At 39.1% G+C, this 20,792-nt stretch overlaps 1 protein-coding gene across 1 annotated transcript in view; it reads right to left on the bottom strand.

The window, feature by feature from the left end:
• Positions 1–20,792, bottom strand: part of NLK (nemo like kinase) — a gene marked incomplete in the record, with an annotated part of 697,670 nt that overhangs the window by 378,904 nt on the left and 297,974 nt on the right.

Here is a 20,792-nt window from a genome sequence, read left to right as displayed (position 1 = left end):
CAAGAAAAGGATGCTCTTAATAGCACATGGAGAGAGAATATTGTTAATTAAAACTTAACTTTTAATGTAAAATGCGACCGTGTCAAGGGCATCCGTTGTCCTTTTAAATTAGCTCTCTGTTTTGCCAAACTTAAAAAATAATTTTACTACAAGTTCCTGTTGCTGGGAAGGATGGGAGGGTGTTAAAATTTGTTAATTGTATACTAAAGCCGCTAGTACTACCCTAATTTAGGGGTTAATAACGATACACTACGTTTGTATTAGCTGCCTCTTATTACCCAGATTACTATTGAAACATCACCACCACCCATAACAGCTTCTCCCTACTATCGCTGGAATCTAGCAACAGTGTAACTAACCTGCCATAATTACAAATACAAAGTTACGAGAACAGAGATGTGTTTTTAAACCTTTTCTTTCGGCAGGCCAGTATAATATTCACATACCATTTTTGCTGCTGTCGTTTTTTTATTACACCAACCTATTAAAAGTTAAAGGGACACTGAACCCAAATTTTTTCTTTTGTGATTCAGATAGAGCATGCAATTTTAAGCAACTTTCTAATTTACTCCTATTAGCAATTTTTCTTTGTTCTCTTGCTATCTTTATTTGAAAAAGAAGGCATCTAAGTTTTTTGTTTGTTTCAGTACTCTGGACAGCACTTTTTTTATTGGTGGTTGAATTTATCCACCAATCAGCAAGGACAACCCAGGTTGTTCACCAAAAATGGGCCGGCATCTAAACTTACATTCTTGCAGTTCAAATAAAGATACCAAGAGAATGAAGAAAATTTGATAATAGGAGTAAATTAGAAAGTTGCTTAAAATGTCATGCTCTATCTGGATCACAAAAGAAAAAATTTGGGTACAGTGTCCCTTTAAGTTCTAATTAACAATATTCTCTATCCATGTGCTATTAAAGGGACAGTATACACCAATTTGTATATAACTGTATGTAATAGACACTACTATAAAGAATAAGATGCACAGATGCTGATATAAAAATCCAGTATAAAACCGTTTAAAAACTTACTTAGAAGCTTTCAGTTTAGCTCTGTTTAAAAGGTTACTGGAACACCCACTGCAAGTGGGAAATATCAGACCCCCCTTCCTTTGCATATAAAAAGACCCTTTACACAAACAGAAGCAAGATGGAGTAGGTATACATCAGTATTCTCCTAAAACTTTGGGGCTTGGTTAGGAGTCTGAAAATCAGAGCAATGTTATTTAAAAATAAGCAAAACTATCCATTTTTAAAACAAACAAACTTTATGGGCTATATAAATAGATCATCTACAAAACATTTATGCAAAGAAAAAACGAGTGTATAATGTCCCTTTAAGAGCATCCTTTTCTTGTCTATAAACTATAGGTTTATTTTGTGTATAGTGTACATTTATGCTCATAAGCACACTCCAGACTGCTTACCTCTAAATAGTTTACACAAGGTCAGCCTGAAGAGCAACAAAACATTCTAACCATTAAAGTATACAAGGACCAGTTCTTTTTCTGTGTATGTGTGTGTATATTTGTGCATGTGTGCGTATTTTCTGTGAGTTGCAGAGTACTGAGCAAGTTCTACGCTGCTCAATCCTGCCCAACAGTAACTGAAATTTCTATTACATTCATTTTTTTCTGCCCTTGATACCACAAGCGGGTGAATATATATATATATGTGTGTTATTATTTTAAAGACTACCTATACCTGCTGGAAATTATATGGCTGTCATTGGGGACATTATATGGTTGTCATTGGGGACATTATATGGCTGTCATTGGGGACATTATTGTATGTTTACTCTATTTTAAATTACAGAAGAAACTGGTTATGGTGAAGGATTGAAGTATTTTAGAATTTCTGGTAACTTAGGCTGTGTCATTTATTTTATACGATAGCAATAAAATGAACATGTTTAGGAAAGCTTTTATAAACAAGATAATTGTTTTATATTGCCATACAATAATCTGGCACACTGCCCCTCCCGATATAGGGCACTGGATCTGCCCGTGATTCTAAGTGAGCAAAATGAACCCGCATCTCTCTCTAGACCACTTCTTATATTATTCTATTCAGGTTATCCAGTAAACTCCATGCACTGTGCCATTTTAATCAGCTGAACTGGCGAGTCTAAAGAGATTGCTGAAGGGTTTGATGAATTCTGCCCAGTGACATACAAATAGCACAGAAATGCTATAATTACTCTATAAGCTTACCAACGTATATGAAAGGGAGTTTCCTTGTCAATTTAGCAATTAGAAAAAAACAAAAACATCACAATATTTTGAGCATGAACTAACTAAGAAGTAGAATTAAATGAAAAGCAGGGACAAGGAACAAATAGAAGCGCTGAGACTCTTCAAGCTGTGGACAGAGCCATGCAACAAAATGGTCTTAAAGGTCCACAAAATACAGTAGAATTGCATGATCAACAATTGCATAATAAAAAGACAATGCAAGAGCACTTAGTCTGAATTTCAAATAAGCAGTAGATTTTGTTTTCTGAAATTTTTTAAAAAAGTTAGTTCAATTTCCTTTCTCCCTGCATCATGTGACAGCTATCAACCAGTCACAAAATGCAAATACATCTACACTGAATTTCTGCACATGCTCAGTAGGAGCTCTTGCCTCTAAAAGTGTGCATACAAAGAGACTGTGCTCATTTTGATAATAGAAGTAAATTGTAAAAGTGTTTAAATTTGTGCGCTCTATCTGAATCATGAACGTTTAATTTTGACTTATGTGTTCCTTTAAACCAACAACTTCAAAAAGGCAGCTAATGTTTTGTTTTAAAACCAAATTAAAATCCTTTGAAGGAATAACATAATTTATGTAAGAACTTACCTGATAAATTCATTTCTTTCATATTAACAAGAGTCCATGAGCTAGTGACGTATGGGATATACATTCCTACCAGGAGGGGCAAAGTTTCCCAAACCTTAAAATGCCTATAAATACACCCCTCACCACACCCACAAATCAGTTTAACGAATAGCCAAGAAGTGGGGTGATAAGAAAAAAAGTGCGAAGCATATAAAATAAGGAATTGGAATAATTGTGCTTTATACAAAAAAATCATAACCACCACAAAAAAGGGTGGGCCTCATGGACTCTTGTTAATATGAAAGAAATGAATTTATCAGGTAAGTTCTTACATAAATTATGTTTTCTTTCATGTAATTAACAAGAGTCCATGAGCTAGTGACGTATGGGATAATGACTACCCAAGATGTGGATCTTTCCACACAAGAGTCACTAGAGAGGGAGGGATAAAATAAAGACAGCCAATTCCTGCTGAAAATAATCCACACCCAAAATAAAGTTTAACAAAAAACATAAGCAGAAGATTCAAACTGAAACCGCTGCCTGAAGAACTTTTCTACCAAAAACTGCTTCAGAAGAAGAAAATACATCAAAATGGTAGAATTTAGTAAAAGTATGCAAAGAGGACCAAGTTGCTGCTTTGCAGATCTGGTCAACCGAAGCTTCATTCCTAAACGCCCAGGAAGTAGATACTGACCTAGTAGAATGAGCTGTAATTCTCTGAGGCGGAATTTTACCCGACTCAACATAGGCAAGATGAATTAAAGATTTCAACCAAGATGCCAAAGAAATGGCAGAAGCTTTCTGGCCTTTCCTAGAACCGGAAAAGATAACAAATAGACTAGAAGTCTTACAGAAAGATTTCGTAGCTTCAACACAATATTTCAAAGCTCTAACAACATCCAAAGAATGCAACGATTTCTCCTTAGAATTCTTAGGATTAGGACATAATGAAGGAACCACAATTTCTCTACTAATGTTGTTGGAATTCACAACTTTAGGTAAAATTCAAAAGAAGTTCGCAACACCGCCTTATCCTGATGAAGAATCAGAAAAGGAGACTCACAAGAAAGAGCAGATAATTCAGAAACTCTTCTGGCAGAAGAGATGGCCAAAAGGAACAAAACTTTCCAAGAAAGTAATTTAATATCCAATGAATGCATAGGTTCAAATGGAGGAGCTTGAAGAGCCCCCAGAACCAAATTCAAACTCCAAGGAGGAGAAATTGACTTAATGACAGGCTTTATACGAACCAAAGCTTGTACAAAACAATGAATATCAGGAAGAATAGCAATCTTTCTGTGAAAAAGAACAGAAAGAGCAGAGATTTGACCTTTCAAGGAACTTGCGGACAAACCCTTATCTAAACCATCCTGAAGAAATTGTAATATTCTCGGTATTCTAAAAGAATGCCAAGAAAAATGATGAGAAAGACACCAAGAAATATAAGTCTTCCAGACTCTATAATATATCTCTCTGGATACAGATTTACGAGCCTGTAACATAGTATTAATCACAGAGTCAGAGAAACCTCTTTGACCAAGAATCAAGCGTTCAATCTCCATACCTTTAAATTTAAGGATTTCAGATCCTGATGGAAAAAAGGACCTTGAGACAAAAGGTCTGGTCTTAACGGAAGAGTCCACGGTTGGCAAGAGGCCATCCGGACAAGATCCGCATACCAAAACCTGTGAGGCCATGCCGGAGCTACCAGCAGAACAAACGAGCATTCCTTCAGAATCTTGGAGATTACTCTTGGAAGAAGAACTAGAGGCGGAAAGATATAGGCAGGATGATACTTCCAAGGAAGTGAAAATGCATCCACTGCCTCCGCCTGAGGATCCCGGGATCTGGACAGATACCTGGGAAGTTTCTTGTTTAGATGAGAAGCCATCAGATCTATTTCTGGAAGTTCCCACATTTGAACAATCTGAAGAAATACCTCTGGGTGAAGAGACCATTCGCCCGGATGCAACGTTTGGCGACTGAGATAATCCGCTTTCCAATTGTCCATACCTGGGATATAAACCGCAGAGATTAGACAGGAGCTGGATTCCGCCCAAACCAAAATTCGAGATACTTCTTTCATAGCCAGAGGACTGTGAGTCCCTCCTTGATGATTGATGTATGCCACAGTTGTGACATTGTCTTATCTGAAAACAATGAACAACTCTCTCTTCAGAAGAGGCCAAGACTGAAGAGCTCTGAAAATTGCACGGAGTTCCAAAATATTGATCGGAAATCTCACCTCCTGAGATTCCCAAACCCCTTGTGCCGTCAGATACCCCCACACAGCTCCCCAACCTGTAAGACTTGTATCTGTTGAGATTATAGTCCAGGTCGGAAGAACAAAGAAGCCCCCTGAACCAAACGATGGTGATCTGTCCACCATGTCAGAGAGTGTCGTAAAATCGGTTTAAAGATATTAATTGAGATATCTTTGAGTAGTCCCTGCACCATTGGTTCAGCATACAGAGCTGAAGAGGTCGCATGTGAAAACGAGCAAAGGAGATCGCATCTGATGCGGCAGTCCTAAGACCCAACATTTCCACGCATAAGGCTACCAAAGGGAATGATTGTGACTGAAGGTTTTGACAAGCTGATATCAATGTTAAATTTCTCTTGTCTGACAAGGACAGAGTCATAGACACTGAATTTATCTAGAAACCTAAAAAGGTTACCCTTGTCTGAGGAATCAATGAACTGATTGGTAAATTGATCCTCCAACCATGAACTGATTGAAACAACACAAGTCGATTCGTATGAGATTCTTCGAAAATGAGAAGACTGAGCAAGTACCAAGATATCGTCCAAATAAGGAAATACCAAAACCCTATTCTCTGATTACAGAAAGAAGGGCACCGAGAACCTTTGAAAAAAATTGTATACTAAAGCCGCTAGTACTACCCTAATTTAGGGGTTAATAACGATACACTACGTTTGTATTAGCTGCCTCTTATTACCCAGATTACTATTGAAACATCACCACCACCCATAACAGCTTCTCCCTACTATCGCTGGAATCTAGCAACAGTGTAACTAACCTGCCATAATTACAAATACAAAGTTACGAGAACAGAGATGTGTTTTTAAACCTTTTCTTTCGGCAGGCCAGTATAATATTCACATACCATTTTTGCTGCTGTCGTTTTTTTATTACACCAACCTATTAAAAGTTAAAGGGACACTGAACCCAAATTTTTTCTTTTGTGATTCAGATAGAGCATGCAATTTTAAGCAACTTTCTAATTTACTCCTATTAGCAATTTTTCTTTGTTCTCTTGCTATCTTTATTTGAAAAAGAAGGCATCTAAGTTTTTTGTTTGTTTCAGTACTCTGGACAGCACTTTTTTTATTGGTGGTTGAATTTATCCACCAATCAGCAAGGACAACCCAGGTTGTTCACCAAAAATGGGCCGGCATCTAAACTTACATTCTTGCAGTTCAAATAAAGATACCAAGAGAATGAAGAAAATTTGATAATAGGAGTAAATTAGAAAGTTGCTTAAAATGTCATGCTCTATCTGGATCACAAAAGAAAAAATTTGGGTACAGTGTCCCTTTAAGTTCTAATTAACAATATTCTCTATCCATGTGCTATTAAAGGGACAGTATACACCAATTTGTATATAACTGTATGTAATAGACACTACTATAAAGAATAAGATGCACAGATGCTGATATAAAAATCCAGTATAAAACCGTTTAAAAACTTACTTAGAAGCTTTCAGTTTAGCTCTGTTTAAAAGGTTACTGGAACACCCACTGCAAGTGGGAAATATCAGACCCCCCTTCCTTTGCATATAAAAAGACCCTTTACACAAACAGAAGCAAGATGGAGTAGGTATACATCAGTATTCTCCTAAAACTTTGGGGCTTGGTTAGGAGTCTGAAAATCAGAGCAATGTTATTTAAAAATAAGCAAAACTATCCATTTTTAAAACAAACAAACTTTATGGGCTATATAAATAGATCATCTACAAAACATTTATGCAAAGAAAAAACGAGTGTATAATGTCCCTTTAAGAGCATCCTTTTCTTGTCTATAAACTATAGGTTTATTTTGTGTATAGTGTACATTTATGCTCATAAGCACACTCCAGACTGCTTACCTCTAAATAGTTTACACAAGGTCAGCCTGAAGAACAACAAAACATTCTAACCATTAAAGTATACAAGGACCAGTTCTTTTTCTGTGTATGTGTGTGTATATTTGTGCATGTGTGCGTATTTTCTGTGAGTTGCAGAGTACTGAGCAAGTTCTACGCTGCTCAATCCTGCCCAACAGTAACTGAAATTTCTATTACATTCATTTTTTTCTGCCCTTGATACCACAAGCGGGTGAATATATATATATATATGTGTGTTATTATTTTAAAGACTACCTATACCTGCTGGAAATTATATGGCTGTCATTGGGGACATTATATGGTTGTCATTGGGGACATTATATGGCTGTCATTGGGGACATTATTGTATGTTTACTCTATTTTAAATTACAGAAGAAACTGGTTATGGTGAAGGATTGAAGTATTTTAGAATTTCTGGTAACTTAGGCTGTGTCATTTATTTTATACGATAGCAATAAAATGAACATGTTTAGGAAAGCTTTTATAAACAAGATAATTGTTTTATATTGCCATACAATAATCTGGCACACTGCCCCTCCCGATATAGGGCACTGGATCTGCCCGTGATTCTAAGTGAGCAAAATGAACCCGCATCTCTCTCTAGACCACTTCTTATATTATTCTATTCAGGTTATCCAGTAAACTCCATGCACTGTGCCATTTTAATCAGCTGAACTGGCGAGTCTAAAGAGATTGCTGAAGGGTTTGATGAATTCTGCCCAGTGACATACAAATAGCACAGAAATGCTATAATTACTCTATAAGCTTACCAACGTATATGAAAGGGAGTTTCCTTGTCAATTTAGCAATTAGAAAAAAACAAAAACATCACAATATTTTGAGCATGAACTAACTAAGAAGTAGAATTAAATGAAAAGCAGGGACAAGGAACAAATAGAAGCGCTGAGACTCTTCAAGCTGTGGACAGAGCCATGCAACAAAATGGTCTTAAAGGTCCACAAAATACAGTAGAATTGCATGATCAACAATTGCATAATAAAAAGACAATGCAAGAGCACTTAGTCTGAATTTCAAATAAGCAGTAGATTTTGTTTTCTGAAATTTTTTAAAAAAGTTAGTTCAATTTCCTTTCTCCCTGCATCATGTGACAGCTATCAACCAGTCACAAAATGCAAATACATCTACACTGAATTTCTGCACATGCTCAGTAGGAGCTCTTGCCTCTAAAAGTGTGCATACAAAGAGACTGTGCTCATTTTGATAATAGAAGTAAATTGTAAAAGTGTTTAAATTTGTGCGCTCTATCTGAATCATGAACGTTTAATTTTGACTTATGTGTTCCTTTAAACCAACAACTTCAAAAAGGCAGCTAATGTTTTGTTTTAAAACCAAATTAAAATCCTTTGAAGGAATAACATAATTTATGTAAGAACTTACCTGATAAATTCATTTCTTTCATATTAACAAGAGTCCATGAGCTAGTGACGTATGGGATATACATTCCTACCAGGAGGGGCAAAGTTTCCCAAACCTTAAAATGCCTATAAATACACCCCTCACCACACCCACAAATCAGTTTAACGAATAGCCAAGAAGTGGGGTGATAAGAAAAAAAGTGCGAAGCATATAAAATAAGGAATTGGAATAATTGTGCTTTATACAAAAAAATCATAACCACCACAAAAAAGGGTGGGCCTCATGGACTCTTGTTAATATGAAAGAAATGAATTTATCAGGTAAGTTCTTACATAAATTATGTTTTCTTTCATGTAATTAACAAGAGTCCATGAGCTAGTGACGTATGGGATAATGACTACCCAAGATGTGGATCTTTCCACACAAGAGTCACTAGAGAGGGAGGGATAAAATAAAGACAGCCAATTCCTGCTGAAAATAATCCACACCCAAAATAAAGTTTAACAAAAAACATAAGCAGAAGATTCAAACTGAAACCGCTGCCTGAAGAACTTTTCTACCAAAAACTGCTTCAGAAGAAGAAAATACATCAAAATGGTAGAATTTAGTAAAAGTATGCAAAGAGGACCAAGTTGCTGCTTTGCAGATCTGGTCAACCGAAGCTTCATTCCTAAACGCCCAGGAAGTAGATACTGACCTAGTAGAATGAGCTGTAATTCTCTGAGGCGGAATTTTACCCGACTCAACATAGGCAAGATGAATTAAAGATTTCAACCAAGATGCCAAAGAAATGGCAGAAGCTTTCTGGCCTTTCCTAGAACCGGAAAAGATAACAAATAGACTAGAAGTCTTACAGAAAGATTTCGTAGCTTCAACACAATATTTCAAAGCTCTAACAACATCCAAAGAATGCAACGATTTCTCCTTAGAATTCTTAGGATTAGGACATAATGAAGGAACCACAATTTCTCTACTAATGTTGTTGGAATTCACAACTTTAGGTAAAATTCAAAAGAAGTTCGCAACACCGCCTTATCCTGATGAAGAATCAGAAAAGGAGACTCACAAGAAAGAGCAGATAATTCAGAAACTCTTCTGGCAGAAGAGATGGCCAAAAGGAACAAAACTTTCCAAGAAAGTAATTTAATATCCAATGAATGCATAGGTTCAAATGGAGGAGCTTGAAGAGCCCCCAGAACCAAATTCAAACTCCAAGGAGGAGAAATTGACTTAATGACAGGCTTTATACGAACCAAAGCTTGTACAAAACAATGAATATCAGGAAGAATAGCAATCTTTCTGTGAAAAAGAACAGAAAGAGCAGAGATTTGACCTTTCAAGGAACTTGCGGACAAACCCTTATCTAAACCATCCTGAAGAAATTGTAATATTCTCGGTATTCTAAAAGAATGCCAAGAAAAATGATGAGAAAGACACCAAGAAATATAAGTCTTCCAGACTCTATAATATATCTCTCTGGATACAGATTTACGAGCCTGTAACATAGTATTAATCACAGAGTCAGAGAAACCTCTTTGACCAAGAATCAAGCGTTCAATCTCCATACCTTTAAATTTAAGGATTTCAGATCCTGATGGAAAAAAGGACCTTGAGACAAAAGGTCTGGTCTTAACGGAAGAGTCCACGGTTGGCAAGAGGCCATCCGGACAAGATCCGCATACCAAAACCTGTGAGGCCATGCCGGAGCTACCAGCAGAACAAACGAGCATTCCTTCAGAATCTTGGAGATTACTCTTGGAAGAAGAACTAGAGGCGGAAAGATATAGGCAGGATGATACTTCCAAGGAAGTGAAAATGCATCCACTGCCTCCGCCTGAGGATCCCGGGATCTGGACAGATACCTGGGAAGTTTCTTGTTTAGATGAGAAGCCATCAGATCTATTTCTGGAAGTTCCCACATTTGAACAATCTGAAGAAATACCTCTGGGTGAAGAGACCATTCGCCCGGATGCAACGTTTGGCGACTGAGATAATCCGCTTTCCAATTGTCCATACCTGGGATATAAACCGCAGAGATTAGACAGGAGCTGGATTCCGCCCAAACCAAAATTCGAGATACTTCTTTCATAGCCAGAGGACTGTGAGTCCCTCCTTGATGATTGATGTATGCCACAGTTGTGACATTGTCTTATCTGAAAACAATGAACAACTCTCTCTTCAGAAGAGGCCAAGACTGAAGAGCTCTGAAAATTGCACGGAGTTCCAAAATATTGATCGGAAATCTCACCTCCTGAGATTCCCAAACCCCTTGTGCCGTCAGATACCCCCACACAGCTCCCCAACCTGTAAGACTTGTATCTGTTGAGATTATAGTCCAGGTCAGAAGAACAAAGAAGCCCCCTGAACCAAACGATGGTGATCTGTCCACCATGTCAGAGAGTGTCGTAAAATCGGTTTAAAGATATTAATTGAGATATCTTTGAGTAGTCCCTGCACCATTGGTTCAGCATACAGAGCTGAAGAGGTCGCATGTGAAAACGAGCAAAGGAGATCGCATCTGATGCGGCAGTCCTAAGACCCAACATTTCCACGCATAAGGCTACCAAAGGGAATGATTGTGACTGAAGGTTTTGACAAGCTGATATCAATGTTAAATTTCTCTTGTCTGACAAGGACAGAGTCATAGACACTGAATTTATCTAGAAACCTAAAAAGGTTACCCTTGTCTGAGGAATCAATGAACTGATTGGTAAATTGATCCTCCAACCATGAACTGATTGAAACAACACAAGTCGATTCGTATGAGATTCTTCGAAAATGAGAAGACTGAGCAAGTACCAAGATATCGTCCAAATAAGGAAATACCAAAACCCTATTCTCTGATTACAGAAAGAAGGGCACCGAGAACCTTTGAAAAAAATTCTTGGAACTGAGGCTAGGCCAAACAGTAGAGCCACAAAACTGGTAATGCTTGTCTAAAAAGAGAATCTCAGACACTAAAAGTGATCTGGATGAATCGGAATATGCAGATACACATCCTGTAAATCTATTGTAGACATATAATGCCCTTGCTAAACAAAAGGCAGGATAGTCCTACAGTAACCATCTTGAATGTTGGTATCCTAACATAACGATTCAATAATGATAGATCCAGAACTGGTCTGAAGGAATTGACCTTCTCTGGTACAATGAAGAGATAAAATAAAACCCCAGCCCCTGTTCCAGAACTGGAACTGGCATAAATACTCCAGCCAACTCTAGATCTGAAACACATTTCAGAAATGCTGAGCCTTGCTGTGTCAACTGGGACACGGGAAAGAAAAGAATCTCTTAGCAGGAGGCCTTAACTTGAAGCCAATTCTGTACCTTTCTGAAACAATGTTTCTGAAACCAGAGATTAAGAACGGAATTGATCCAAATTTCTTTGAAGAAAACGTAATCTGCCCCATACCAGCTGAGCTGGAATAAGGGCCGCACCTTCATAGATACTTAGGAGCTGGCTATAGGTTTCTATAAGGCTTGGATATATTCCAAACTGGAAATAGTTTCCAAACTGATACCGCTCCTGAGGATGAAGGATCAGGCTTTTGTTCCTTGTTGTGAGGAAAGGAACGAAATGATTATTTACCCTGGAAAGAAAGGGAAAGCAAAGTTGACTTAGAAGACATGTCAGCATTCCAAGTTTAATCCATAAAGCTTTTCTAGCTAAAATAGCTAGAGACATATACCTGACATCAACTCTAATGATATCAAAAGATGGTATCACCAATAAAATTATTAGCATGTTATAGAAAAATAATAATGCTATAAAATTATGATCTGTTACTTGTTGCGCTAAAGCTTCTAACCAAAAAGTTGAAGCTGCAGCAACATCCGCTAAAAATATAGCAGGTCTAAGAAGATTACCTGAACATAAGTAAGCTTTTCTTAGAAAGGATTCAATATTCCTATCTAAAGGATTCTTAAATGAAGTACTATCTGCCATAGGAATAGTAGTACATTAGCAGGAGTAGAGACAGCCCCATAACCTTAGGGATTTTTGTCCCAAAAAACTCTAATCTGTCAGATGGCACAGGATATAATTTGCTTAAACGTCTAGAAGGAGTAAATAAATTACCCAAATTATTCCATTCCCTGGAAATTACTTCAGAAATAGCATCAGGGAGATAAAACACTTCTGGAATAACTACAGGAGATCTAAAAACCTTATTTAAACGTTTACATTTAGTATCAAGAGGACCAGAATCCTCTATTTCTAATGCAAATAACACTTCTTTAAGTAAAGAACGAATAAATTCCATCTTGAACAAATACAAAGATTTATCAGCATCAACCTCTGAGACAGAAACCTCTGAACCAGAAGAACCATTATCAGTATCAGAATGATGATGTTCATTTAAAAATTCATCTGAAAAAAAGAGAAGTTTTAAAAGACTTTTATGTATACTAGAAGGAGAAATAACAGACATAGCCTTCTTAATGGATTTAAAAAAATAAAATCTCTTATGTTATCAGGAACACTCTGAAAATTAAATGTTGACGGACAGCAACAGGTAATGTAACAGTACTAAAGGAAATTTTATCTGCATTAATAAGTTTGACATGACATGCAATACAAATAACAGCTGGAGAAACAGATACCAAAAGTTTATAGCAGACTTAGCTTGGTAGCTCCAGCACTGTGCAGTGATTTTCCTGTAGTATCTTCTGACTCAGTTGCAACGTGGAACATCTTGCAATATGTAAAAGAAAAAAACAACATATAAAGCAAAATTGATCAAATTCCTTAAATGACAGTTTCAGGAATGGGAAAAAAATGCCAGTGAACAAGCTTCTAGCAACCAGAAGCAATAAATAATGAGACTTAAATAATGTGGAGACAAAAATGACGCCCATATTTTTTTAGCGCCAAAAAAGACGCCCACATTATTTGGCGCCTAAATGCTTTTGGCGCCAAAAATGACGCCACATCCGGAACGCCGACATCTTTGACGCAAAATAACGTCAAAAAATGACGCAACTTCCGGCGACACGTATGACGCCGGAAACGGAAAAGAATTTTTGCGCCAAAAAAGTCCGCGCCAAGAATGACGCAATAAAATGAAGCATTTTCAGCCCCCGCGAGCCTAACAGCCCACAGGGAAAAAAGTCAAATTTTTGAGGTAAGAAAAAATATGATAATTCAATGCATAATCCCAAATATGAAACTGACTGTCTGGAAATAAGGAAAGTTGAACATTCTGAGTCAAGGCAAATAAATGTTTGAATACATATATTTAGAACTTTATAAATAAAGTGCCCAACCATAGCTTAGAGTGTCACAGAAAATAAGACTTACTTACCCCAGGACACTCATCTACATGTTTGTAGAAAGCCAAACCAGTACTGAAACGAGAATCAGTAGAGGAAATGGTAAATATAAGAGTATATCGTCGATCTGAAAAGGGAGGTAAGAGATGAATCTCTACGACCGATAACAGAGAACCTTATGAAATAGACCCCGTAGAAGGAGATCACTGCATTCAATAGGCAATACTCTCTTCACATCCCTCTGACATTCACTGCACGCTGAGAGGAAAACCGGGCTCCAACTTGCTGCGGAGCGCATATCAACGTAGAATCTAGCACAAACTTACTTCACCACCTCCCTTGGAGGCAAAGTTTGTAAAACTGATTTGTGGGTGTGGTGAGGGGTGTATTTATAGGCATTTTAAGGTTTGGGAAACTTTGCCCCTCCTGGTAGGAATGTATATCCCATACGTCACTAGCTCATGGACTCTTGTTAATTACATGAAAGAAAAGGTATTTGAAAAACAGGCAAAATTATTTTCAGCTCCTTGAAGAAAATGAATCCAGAAAACAAATAGCCGAAAACACATGAACTTGTGTAACTGATGACTAAACCCACATCCATCCATAAAATCTATGCAACAGATAGGGAAACCCATTAAAGAGGCTTTCCTTGACATCAGACACACTCACCTAGGTTTGATAAGCATAACATGATAAAAATCAACTGAAAGTGATTGTCAATCCTAACGGTTTTCACCTCTTAGCCAATAGCCGTGTGGGAAATACAGCTTGGTGCCGGATTTCCCTCACGGCTATTTGCTAAGAGGTGGAAACACCAACTTTTAGTAAAAAAGTGTTCTGTCGTGGGCTGCCTGAGCAGCTCAGAGCAGCAAACACTTGAAACAAATAAAGGAGCTTTCAGCATGAAGTATTTTATACTTCTTGAATGAAAGTCCTGTTTATTGGTTCCAATGGTCAATCCTAGCGTTTCACAAACGCTAGGTTTGACAATCACTTTAAGGGGGGGGAAAAAACAATTATCAAAATAATATAGAAAACAAACCATTAGTGCCCAGACTTTCAGCTTACTCAGATTTCAACATTAACTACCCAAGAAGTCTCTTGATACGATCACTTTCATATAGCACAGAGAGGATTCCAGATAGTACCCCTATGTGATAGAGTAACATCTGTACTGAAGAAAAACAGAATTTATGTTTACCTGATAAATGTCTTTCTCCTACGGTGTATCCGGTCCACGGCTTCATCCTTACTTGTGGGATATTCTCAATCCCTACAGGAAGTGGCAAAGAGAGCACACAGCAGAGCTGTCCATATAGCTCCGCCCCCCCCAGTCATTCGACCGACGGTTAGGAGAAAAAGGAGAACCATAGGGTGCAGTGGTGACTGTAGTTTACAAAAATAAATTTAAACCTGACCAAAATGCCAGGGTGGGCCGTGGACCAGATACACCGTAGGAGAAAGAAATTTATCAGGTAAACATAAATTCTGTTTTCTCCTACATTGGTGTATCCGGTCCACGGCTTCATCCTTACTTGTGGGAACCAATACCAAAGCTTTAGGACATGGATGAAGGGAGGGAACAAGTCCGGTAACCTAAACGGAAGGCACCACTGCTTGTAAAACCTTTCTCCCAAAAATAGCCTCCGAAGAAGCAAAAGTATTGAATTTGTAAAATTTGGCAAATGTATGCAGTGAAGACCAAGTCGCTGCCTTACAGATCTGTTCAACAGAAACCTCATTCTTGAAAGCCCATGTGGAAGCCACAGTTCTAGTAGAGTGAGCTGTAATTCGTTCAGGAGGCTGCCTTCCAGCAGTCTCATAAGCCAACCGGATGATGCTTTTCAGCCAGAAAGACAGAGAGGTCGCAGTCGCCTTTTGACCTCTCCTCTTGCCAGAATAGACGACAAACAAGGACGATGTTTGTCTGAAGTCTTTAGTTGCTTTTAGATAAAACTTCAAAGCACGAACCACATCAAGATTGTGTAACAGACGTTCCTTGTTAGAAACTGGATTAGGACACAGAGAAGGAACAACTATTTCCTGATTAATATTCTTATTGGAAACCACTTTTGGAAGAAAACCAGGCTTGGTACGTAAAACGACCTTATCTGTATGAAACACCAGATAGGGTGAATTACACTGCAAAGCAGACAATTCAGAAACTCTTCTAGCAGAAGAAATAGCTACCAAAAACAAAACTTTCCAAGATAGTAACTTAATATCTATGGAATGTAGAGGTTCAAACGGAACCCCTTGAAGAACTGAAAGAACTAAATTTAGACTCCATGGAGGAGCCACAGGTCTGTAGACAGGCTTGATTCTGACTAAAGCCTGTACAAACGCATGAACATCTGGCACGGCTGCCAGACGCTTGTGCAACAAAACAGACAGAGCAGAAATCTGTCCTTTTAAGGAACTAGCTGACAGACCTTTCTCCAATCCTTCTTGGAGAAAAGATAGTATCCTTGGAATCCTAATCTTACTCCATGAGTAACCCTTGGATTCGCACCAGCAAAGATATTTCCGCCATATCTTATGGTAAATTTTCCTGGTGACAGGCTTTCTAGCCTGGATCAGAGTATCTATAACTGATTCCGAAAACCCACGCTTAGCTAGAATCAAGCGTTCAATCTCCAAGCAATCAGTTGCAGAGAAACTAGGTTTGGATGTTTGAATGGACCTTGGATTAGAAGGTCCTGCCTCATAGGTAGCTTCCATGGTGGAACCGATGACATATTCACCAGGTCTGCATACCAAGTCCTGCGTGGCCACGCAGGAGCTATTAGAATTACCAAAGCCTTCTCCTGTTTGATCCTGGCTACTAGCCGGGGGAGAAGAGGAAACGGTGGAAAGACATAAGCTAGATTGAACGACCAAGGCGCCACTAAGGCATCTACCAATGTCGCCTTGGGATCCCTGGACCTGGGCCCGTAACGTGGAACTTTTGAGTTCTGACGTGACGCCATCAGATCCAGATCTGGAAGGCCCCATAGTTGAGTTAACTGGGCAAAAACCTCCGGGTGAAGTTCCCACTCCACCGGATGGAAAGTCTGACGACTCAGATAATCCGCTTCCCAGTTGTCCACTCCTGGGATGTGAATTGCTGATAGATGGCAGGAGTGATCCTCTGCCCATTTGATGATCTTGGATACCTCCCTCATCGCCAGGGAACTCTGTTCCTCCCTGATGATTGATGTACGCTACAGTCGTCATGTTGTCCGACTGAAATCTGATGAATTTGGCCTCAGCTAGTTGAGGCCATGCCTGGAGCGCATTGAATATCGCTCTCAATTCCAAAATGTTTATCGGGAGAAGAGATTCTTCCCGAGACCAAAGACCCTGAGCTTTCAGGGAGCAGTGGCCAATCCGAAGGGAAGAGCCACAAACTGGTAATGCTTGTCCAGAAAGGCGAACCTTAGGAACTGATGGTGATCTTTGTGGATAGGAATATGCAGGTACGCATCCTTTAAGTCCATGGTAGTCATATATTGACCCTCCTGGATCATTGGTAAAATTGTCAGAATGGTTTCATTTTTGAATGATGGAACTCGGAGGAATTTGTTTAGGATTTTTAAATCCAGAATTGGCCTGAAAGTTCCTTCCTTTTTGGGAACTACAAACAGGTTTGAGTAAAAACCCAGTCCTTGTTCTGCTGTTGGAACTGGGTGTATCACTCCCATTTTTAGAAGGTCTTCTACGCAATGTAAGAATGCCTGTCTCTATCTGTTCTAAAGATAAGCGAGATATGTGGAACCTTCCCTTTGGAGTTAAGTCCTTGAATTCTAGAAGATACCCCTGATAGACAATTTCTAGTGCCCAGGGGTCCGGAACATCTCTTGCCCAAGCCTGAGCAAAGAGAGAAAGTCTGCCCCCTACTAGATCCGGTCCCGGATCGGGGGCTACCCCTTCATGCTGTCTTAGTAGCAGCAGCAGGCTTCTTGGCCTGTTTACCTTTGTTCCAGCCTTGCAATGGATTCCATGCTGGTTTTGGCTGGGATGCGTTACCCTCTTGCCTAGTGGCTGTAGAGGTAGAAGCCGGTCCGTTCCTGAAATTGCGAAAGGAATGAAAATTAGACTTATTTTTAGCTTTGAAAGGTCTATCCTGTGGAAGGGCATGGCCCTTTCCCCCAGTGATATCTGAAATAATTTCTTTCAACTCTGGCCCGAATAGGGTCTTACCCTTGAAAGGAATATTAAGCAATTTTGTTTTGGACGACACATCCTCCGACCAAGATTTTAGCCAAAGCGCTCTGCGCGCCACGATTGCGAAACCAGAATTTTTCGCCGCTAATTTAGCTAACTGCAAAGCGGCATCTGTAATGAAAGAATTAGCCAACTTCAGGGCGTGAATTCTGTCCATGACTTCATCATAAGAAGTCTCCTTCTGGAACGAGTTTTCTAGTTCCTCAAACCAAAAAGCCGCTGCAGTGGTTACAGGAATAATGCAAGAAATTGGTTGAAGAAGAAAACCTTGCTGAACAAAAATTTTCTTAAGTAAACCTTCTAATTTTTTATCCATAGGATCTTTGAAACCGCAACTGTCTTCTATTGGTATAGTCGTGCGCTTAGCTAGCGTTGAAACTGCCCCCTCTACCTTAGGGACCGTCTGCCACGCGTCCCTTCTGGGGTCAACAATTGGGAACATTTTCTTAAATATAGGAGGGGGAACAAAAGGTACACCTGGCTTCTCCCACTCCTTAGTCACAATATCCGCCACCCTCTTAGGTATCGGAAACGCATCAGTGTGTACTGGGACCTCTAAGAATTTGTCCATTTTACACAATTTCTCTGGGATCACCAAAGGGTCACAATCATCAAGTGTAGCTAGGACCTCCTTAAGTAGGGCGCGGAGGTGTTCTAGCTTAAATTTAAATGCTATGGTATCAGGCTCTGCCTGCTGAGAAACTTTTCCTGTGTCAGAAATTTCTCCCTCAGACAGGCCCTGCCTCACCGCCAAGTCAGATTGATGTGAGGGCACTACAGATAAATTATCCTCTGCGTCTGCTTGCTCATTTTCTGTATTTAAAACTGAGCAATCACGCTTCCTTGGAAAAGCTGGCAGTTTGGATAAAAATGCTGCAAAAGAATTATCCATTACTGCTGCTAACTGTTGAATAGTAATAGCAATTGGTGCGCTAGATGTACTGGGCATCGCTTGTGCGGGCATAGCTGGTGTTGACACAGGAGGGGATAGCAGGCTATCCTCACTACCTTCAGCTAAAGAATCATCTTGGGCTACATCTTTAAGCGTGATTGTACGGTCCTTAAGCTGTTTGGAAGCTATGGCACACTTCACACATAAATTTAATGGGGGAACCACCTTGGCCTTCAAACATACAGAACATAGGTTATCTGAAGGGTCAGACATGTTTGACAGACTTAGACAGAACTTCAATGCAATAAAAATTATTTTTGACAAAAACGTTACTGTGTCTTTAAATAATAAAAGTGCACACTTTATTACTGAAACATCAAAAAAACCATCAAATAAACATCCGATTTTAATGAAATTTTCACCACATTGTCTTAATGCTTTAAAAAGATTGCACACAAATTTTCAGACCAATTAACCCCTTAATGCCCAAACCGGAGCTAATAAAAGCAGTTAACCGGTTAAAAACACTACAGTACAATGCCACAGCCTCTACTGTGGCTGTTACCTTCCTTAGGGATTATTTAAGTAGGAAATAAGCCTCTCTGAAGTCCTTTCTGATGTCTCTGGACTCCCCATGTGAAGCTGCATGAACTGCCTAGTCAAAACAACTGCGCAATTGAGGCGCGAAAATGAGGCCTCCTCCCTCTTCATTCCAGAGTGGAGGGGCCTTTCAGACTAGATTAGGTGTCCAAATAAGTGCCAGGCGCAATATTAAACCCCATAAGTGTTTCAAAGTCTGAAAAAACACCTTATTTATACTGAAAACATGCTAAAAAGCAATTGATTAAGCCCACAATAGTGTCAACCAGCATAGAGCCCTTAATATAAGCCATCATTTTATACAGAGTCTAAGAAAAATGGCTTACCTATCCCTGAGGGGATTTCTGACAGTCTTCTAGCATTACTTGGTCTTGTTAGAAAAATGACTGATTATACCTGAAGCAGTTAAGCCTGCAAACTGTTCCCCCCAACTGAAGTTCTCTGGTATTCAAGAGTCCTGCGTGGGAACAGCAATGGATTTTAGTTACTGGTGCTAAAATCATATTCCTCTCAGCAGAAATCTTCATCACTTTCTGCTTCAGAGTAAATAGTACAAACCGGCACTATTTTAAAAAAACAAACTCTTGATAGAAGAAATAAAAAACTACAACTAACACCACATACTCTTTACCACCCCCGTGGAGATGCTACTAGTTAGAGCGGCAAAGAGAATGACTGGGGGGGCGGAGCCTGAGGGGAGCTATATGGACAGCTCTGCTGTGTGCTCTCTTTGCCACTTCCTGTAGGGATTGAGAATATCCCACAAGTAAGGATGAAGCCGTGGACCGGATACACCAATGTAGGAGAAAAGTAAATTTGGCCTGCAGAGAGCTCTTTACTTGGAAATATACGTTTCTCATCAATGGCCACTTAACTCAGGACCTTGCATGTTATCATCAAGGTATCTTTGTGAAATGATCTAGTATCTGCAATCTCATTAAACAAAAATATAAACACAGCTGCTGAGGTCTCTAGTGAATGAAACAACTTTCATGGCTTGCATAATCAAACCAATCTTCACCACGCAGTCCCTTGTGCAGCAAAACAACTTTTTGGGGGGAGGAAGGGAGGCTGGAACAATATTCTAGTCCAATCAACCACCAAAAGAACAAAAACAAACTCCTAATGAATTCCATCTCACACAAGGAGATATAAGAGTTGTTTAAAGCTGGGAATTAGTGGGGGGGGGGGGAATACATGTTCTCATTTGTTAGAGCATATAATATTATTACTATTGACCCTGCAAATCTATGTGTTTAGCCCCTGCAAAGTAACGGAAGTGTTGGTCTTAAAGGGACAGTCAACACCAAAATTGTTATTGTTTAAAAAGATAATGCGTTTACTATGATTCCCCAGTTTTGCAAAAGCAGAATTTATGCTTACCTGATAAATTACTTTCTCCAACGGTGTGTCCGGTCCACGGCGTCATCTTTACTTGAATATCTCTTCCCCAACAGGAAATGGCAAAGAGTCCCAGCAATGAACAGTAGTTC

Source organism: Bombina bombina, chromosome 3 (genome assembly GCF_027579735.1).
Source record: "Bombina bombina isolate aBomBom1 chromosome 3, aBomBom1.pri, whole genome shotgun sequence".
NCBI lineage: Eukaryota > Metazoa > Chordata > Amphibia > Anura > Bombinatoridae > Bombina > Bombina bombina.
Note: the sequence above shows the minus strand (reverse complement) of the source record. Positions and strands in the feature narration are given on the sequence as shown.